Source organism: Bombina bombina, chromosome 7 (assembly GCF_027579735.1).
Source record: "Bombina bombina isolate aBomBom1 chromosome 7, aBomBom1.pri, whole genome shotgun sequence".
NCBI lineage: Eukaryota > Metazoa > Chordata > Amphibia > Anura > Bombinatoridae > Bombina > Bombina bombina.
Genome location: NC_069505.1, coordinates 191,078,354 through 191,084,617, shown reverse-complemented (window position 1 = coordinate 191,084,617; position 6,264 = coordinate 191,078,354). Strand labels below are relative to the sequence as shown.

General features: G+C 42.2%; 2 pseudogenes; both read right to left on the bottom strand.

The window, feature by feature from the left end:
• Positions 1-379: 379 nt before the first annotated feature.
• On the bottom strand, positions 380-2,301 carry LOC128636293 (general transcription factor II-I repeat domain-containing protein 2-like; annotated as a pseudogene).
• A 437-nt stretch (positions 2,302-2,738) lies between these two features.
• On the bottom strand, positions 2,739-4,552 carry LOC128636292 (general transcription factor II-I repeat domain-containing protein 2-like; annotated as a pseudogene).
• Positions 4,553-6,264: the final 1,712 nt, after the last annotated feature.

The window sequence follows — 6,264 nt, the reverse complement described above, 5'->3', positions numbered from 1 at the left end:
AAACAACTTACTTGTTTCTTGCAAAATGAGCACTTAGAACAGGGGTGTCAAACTCAAATTCATCCGGGGCTGCATCAGCAGTTTGGTCACCCTCAAAGGGCCGGTTGTATCTAGGACTATGTGTCCACTCTTTATTATCATAAATTATTGTCACTGCATTCAATTATTACTGTTTTTTCTAATAATGTGTAAGTAATAACTAGCTCTGAAAGCAGAAACATAGTCAGAATAATGACAAGTAGATATTCAAATGTACAATAATTGTACAATTTATTGAAAAATGATTTTTGGTAACAGACAGTAATTTTTTTTTAAACATACAAATATTGCCAAAAACTGTTTATTACACATATGGCAAACACAAGGCATTAACTTTTTCTTAACTTTTCTGACTAGATGGCTGACATCGTTTTCCTGAGGTCAGTCCATCGATGTCTGGCGTTAGGTCTTGTGCTGTAGCAATCCGCAAAACAGCATGGAGGTTATCATCAGTGATGCATGATCTGAGCTTGGTCTTGTTCAGATTCATGACTGAAAACATCTGTTCACATAGATAGGTGCTCCCAAACATGGACAGAACACGTGCAGCTTGAAGTCGGAACTGTGGCATCAAAGCAGGGGGGAGGAGACGGTAAAAGTCGTCGACTGTCGCATCCTGGAACTTCACTTTCAGGCTGCTGTTGCTATGAAGTTCTATTAATTCCATTTGAAGGTGATGTGGTGCACTGTCAACATCGATGTTGAAGGGATTGGCAAAGCTGGTAAAGGTTAAGTTTTGTTCTTTAAAGTCAGAAAAGCGTTGATTGAATTCATCAATCAGCCGATTCACTTTGGTACCCAATCGAGCACATGAAAAAGTACCTGGGAATGAGGTTGAGATGCTCTGGCAGATAGGAAAGTGGGCAAGACTGTCTTTTTCAAGCTGTGACTTCCATAGGCGCAGTTTCTCCTGGAAAGCTGTTATTGCCTCATACATTGAGGTTATGACTTGTTTGCGGCCCTGCAGCCTCAGATTCAGTTGGGCGAGATGCTCTGTTATGTCACACAACATGGCAAAATCGCACAGCCAGTTTGGATCTGACAGTCTGACAAGGGCTTCCCTTTACTTTGCATAAAAAGAGTAATTTCTTCCAAAAGCTCAAAAAATCTCTTGAGAACGGTGCTCCTACTCAGCCACCTTACTTCTGTATGGTATGGCACATCTGTATGTTCCATGCCCACCTCCTTCAAAAATTGTTGGAACTGACGATGATTCAGACCCCGTGCACGCAGAAAATTCACTGTTTTCGTGACTGTGGACATTATGTTATCCAGTTGCAGAACCTTGCCACACAGAGCTTCTTGGTGGATAATGCAGTGATAAGTTATCAGCGGCGTGTGGCAATTACTTTTTTTCATTTTCTCTTTTAACAGTCCAACCAAGCCATTTCTCTCTCCACACATTGCTGGAGCGCTATCAGTAGTAAGTCCCACCAACTTTTCCCAAGGTAATTTCATTTTATTTACGGATTAATCCACTGCATTGAAGATGTCCCTCCCAGTTGTTGTCCCATACATGGCGACCACATCCAAGAGCTCCTCACTGACAGACAAGTCTTCCTTCACACCTCTTACAAAAATAGCTAGATGAGCTGTATCAGTATTGTCAGTGCTTTCATCAACAGCTAATGAAAATGCCAGATAACTGTATGCCTTTTCAGCCAACTTTCTTTTAAGATTACAGGCTAGGTCCCTGACTCGGTCTGTGATGGTGTTTCTTGACAAGCTGACATTGTTAAAAGCCTGTCTCTGCTCAGGGCACACCTGTTCACATACCTTCAGCATACACTGCTTTACAAATGCACCTTCTGAAAAGCACTTTGAAGCTCGTGCAATTTCTTCAGCCACAAGATAGCTGGCTTTCACTGCTGCATCATTTTTTGCTGTCATTTTTGCAAAAACATTCCGTTGAGAATGCAGGCTACCTTTTAATTCTTGGACCTTTTGTTGCTTTTCCTGGTGGCTATGGTTAGCAAATTTGGCTCCATGTTTGGTCTCAAAGTGCCGGCGTAAATTGTATTCCTTCATCACTGCCACTGCCTCATAGCAAATAAGACATAGCGGCTTGTCTCCATTAATCACAAACATGTATTCACTTTCCCATCTCTGCTGAAATTGCCTTCCCTCTGCATCAACTTTTCTTTTCTTGGACATTTTTGGGTTATTTGATTGTAGTTTATGGTCCCTATACCACTGTAAAGTGACACGGAAGTGGTCAGTATATCCAAAGTTTACCGCTTTAGACCTCCCCTAATAAGCAGACCCAGTTTACCGCTCAGACTTTTAAACAGAATAATAAGCAGACCCCCCCTCCCACATACATCACATATATTCCTTAAGAAACTTATGTACTTACAGTACAGGAGAGAAGGGTTCAGGGGGTTCAGGCAGCTGTTGGATCTGTCACATCACAGGATGGCATGCACTCAATCTAAAAACAAGTGGAGGTTTCCTGTGTAGAACGGCCGGCGCTGCTAGAGGGCAGACGTTCTCTAGCTTGTAGGCTGCCGCGCATGCGCTGAAGAGGCGGCTTTCTTGTGTCAAAAAAAAAAAGCGAGAATAAAAGGTGAAGGCTGGCGGCTACACGGGCCACATGACGAGGTCTGGTGGGCCGGATTCGGCCCGCGGGCCTTGTGTTTGACACCCGTGCCAAACACTGTTTATTACACATATGGCAAACACAAGGCATTAACTTTTTTTTAACTTTTCTGACTAGATGGCTGACATCGTTTTCCTGAGGTCAGTCCATCGATGTCTGGCATTAGGTCTTGTGCTGTAGCAATCCGCAAAACAGCATGGAGGTTATCATCAGTGATGCATGATCTGAGCTTGGTCTTGTTCAGATTCATGACTGAAAACATCTGTTCACAAAGATAGGTGCTCCCAAACATGGACAGAACACGTGTAGCTTGAAGTCGGAGCTGTGGCATCAAAGCAGGGGGGAGGAGACGGTAAAAGTCGTCGACTGTCGCATCCTGGAACTTCGCTTTCAGGCTGCTGTTGCTATGAAGTTCTATTAATTCCATTTGAAGGTGATGTGGTGCACTGTCAACATCGATGTTGAAGGGATTGGCAAAGCTGGTAAAGGTTAAGTTTTGTTCTTTAAAGTCAGAAAAGCGTTGATTGAATTCATCAATCAGCCGATTCACTTTGGTACCCAATCGAGCACATGAAAAAGTACCTGGGAATGAGGTTGAGATGCTCTGGCAGATAGGAAAGTGGGCAAGACTGTCTTTTTCAAGCTGTGACTTCCATAGGCGCAGTTTCTCCTGGAAAGCTGTTATTGCCTCATACATTGAGGTTATGACTTGTTTGCGGCCCTGCAGCCTCAGATTCAGTTGGGCGAGATGCTCTGTTATGTCACACAACATAGCAAAATCGCACAGCCAGTTTGGATCTGACAGTCTGACAAGGGCTTCCCTTTACTTTGCATAAAAAGAGTAATTTCTTCCAAAAGCTCAAAAAATCTCTTGAGAACGGTGCTCCTACTCAGCCACCTTACTTCTGTATGGTATGGCACATCTGTATGTTCCATGCCCACCTCCTTCAAAAATTGTTGGAACTGACGATGATTCAGACCCCGTGCACGCAGAAAATTCACTGTTTTCGTGACTGTGGACATTATGTTATCCAGTTGCAGAACCTTGCCACACAGAGCTTCTTGGTGGATAATGCAGTGATAAGTTATCAGCGGCGTGTGGCAATTACTTTTTTTCATTTTCTCTTTTAACAATCCAACCAAGCCATTTCTCTCTCCACACATTGCTGGAGCGCCATCAGTAGTAAGTCCCACCAACTTTTCCCAAGGTAATTTCATTTTATTTACGGATTAATCCACTGCATTGAAGATTTCCCTCCCAGTTGTTGTCCCATACATGGCGACCACATCCAAGAGCTCCTCACTGACAGACAAGTCTTCCTTCACACCTCTTACAAAAATAGCTAGATGAGCTGTATCAGTATTGTCAGTGCTTTCATCAACAGCTAATGAAAATGCCAGATAACTGCATGCCTCTTCAGCCAACTTTCTTTTAAGATTACAGGCTAGGTCCCTGACTCGGTCTGTGATGGTGTTTCTTGACAAGCTGACATTGTTAAAAGCCTGTCTCTGCTCAGGGCACACCTGTTCACATACCTTCAGCATACACTGCTTTACAAATGCACCTTCTGAAAAGCACTTTGAAGCTCGCGCAATTTCTTCAGCCACAAGATAGCTGGCTTTCACTGCTGCATCATTTTTTGCTGTCATTTTTGCAAAAACATTCCGTTGAGAATGCAGGCTACCTTTTAATTCTTGGATCTTTTGTTGCTTTTCCTGGTGGCTATGGTTAGCAAATTTGGCTCCATGTTTGGTCTCAAAGTGCCGGCGTAAATTGTATTCCTTCATCACTGCCACTGCCTCATAGCAAATAAGACATACCGGCTTGTCTCCATTAATCACAAACATGTATTCACTTTCCCATCTCTGCTGAAATTGCATTCCCTCTGCATCAACTTTTCTTTTCTTGGACATTTTTGGGTTATTTGATTGTAGTTTATGGTCCCTATACCACTGTAAAGTGACACGGTGTAATGCTGAACAGCACTTCTAAGTCCAGTTTCCTATATACACAATAATATGTGTATGTTACACCTTGATAATATTAACACTATGGGGAAGTGTTAACTATATAAACAAGGTGTTTTTATATAAGGACTCCCGGGAAGGGAGAAAATAACATGAACTCTTATAGAGAGTAATGTATATATAAGGTAGGAGATTAGGAATCAAATAATAAGCAACAGTTCCAATTATCAAAGCTCAGAGTGGTAAAGTCATATGAGAGAATAGCTTTGACTGATTTAAATATCGGAGTTCTGATGAATGTAAATACAGCCCACAAGATTTGCATAAAGCAGGAGAAGTGCGATTCACAAAGTTAAAGATCACAGTGACAGAATATCTTCAGATAATAATCGGTACCTTGAGTCCGGTAAGTAATTCTACCTCCTAGTGCAGAGCGTGGTGGAGTTGTTGATCCGCTCTGTCTTCGGTAAGCTGAGCTTCCGTTGGCGTGTGACGTCAGAGGTGTAGCAGCGGCGGAATACTGCGGAGTCACAGATCTTGCTGGAGGAGAATCAAATAATAAGTATGCGTTAAACAGTTCACAGAAAGTATACAAGTTGGAGACTGAGGTTTATATAATAAGGTCTTGATAAATATCACAATGGTGCAGACAGACTGAAATCAGGTATTTGAGGCTGTGAGGAGGTTTGGTTAACGATCACTGAAAATGTCCCAATAAGCAGACAGTCAGAAAGAATGAGCAAACAAAGATTTAGTTGATCCGAAATTTTCAAAGTATGAAGCAAGGTACTAGCTTCAGGAGCTTAAGTATAGGTATCCAACTTAGAGCAGTTAAACAAAATACTAAGCACAGAATGATAGGTGTGCAGGTGATTTGTAAGGGGCGTATTCAGATGATTGGTGCAAGAATCCTTAAAGCTGTATGCACAAGGAACATAACCTGACAGGACCCCCTCCTCAGGCAAGCTGTCCCACAGCTTGTGGACGAGGACGATCTGCAAACCTGCGATGGTACTGAGCGACCAAACGAGGAGCGTTAATGTTGGAGGATGGTTCCCAACTGTCTTCCTCAGTAGAACAGTTCTTCCAACGAATTAGGTATTGTAAGGTACCTCTACAATACCTGGAGTCAAGGAGTGAATGAACCTCATAAACATCTGGATCCTGAGAGTCCATGGCTGATGGCAATACTGGTACTGTATTTCTAGTCGGATTGTATGGTTTGACTAAGGAAACATGGAACGTAGGATGGATTTTTAGGCTAGACGGTAAGACGAGTGTCACAGCATTTTTATTGACTATTCTTTGAATTCGAAAGGGCCAACAGAATTTTTGTGTTAGTTTCCTGGAAGGAACTTGTATCCTTAAGTTTTTAGTGGATAACCACACTCTGTCTCCTACTTTATAAGATGGAGCTTCCCTTCGTCGTAGATCGTAGTAATACTTTTGTGTTGATTGTGCCTTTTCTATGTTCTCCTTAATGAACCTGAAATTGTCCAGTATATTGTTACATAATTCATCTACTATTGGTGAACTGGATGCGATTGAAGAAACAGAATCAAAACTAGGATGTAATCCATAATTAGCATAAAATGGTGAGAGCTTGGTGGATGAGTTGGTTAAATTATTGTATGCAAATTCAGCTAATGGCAGGAAGT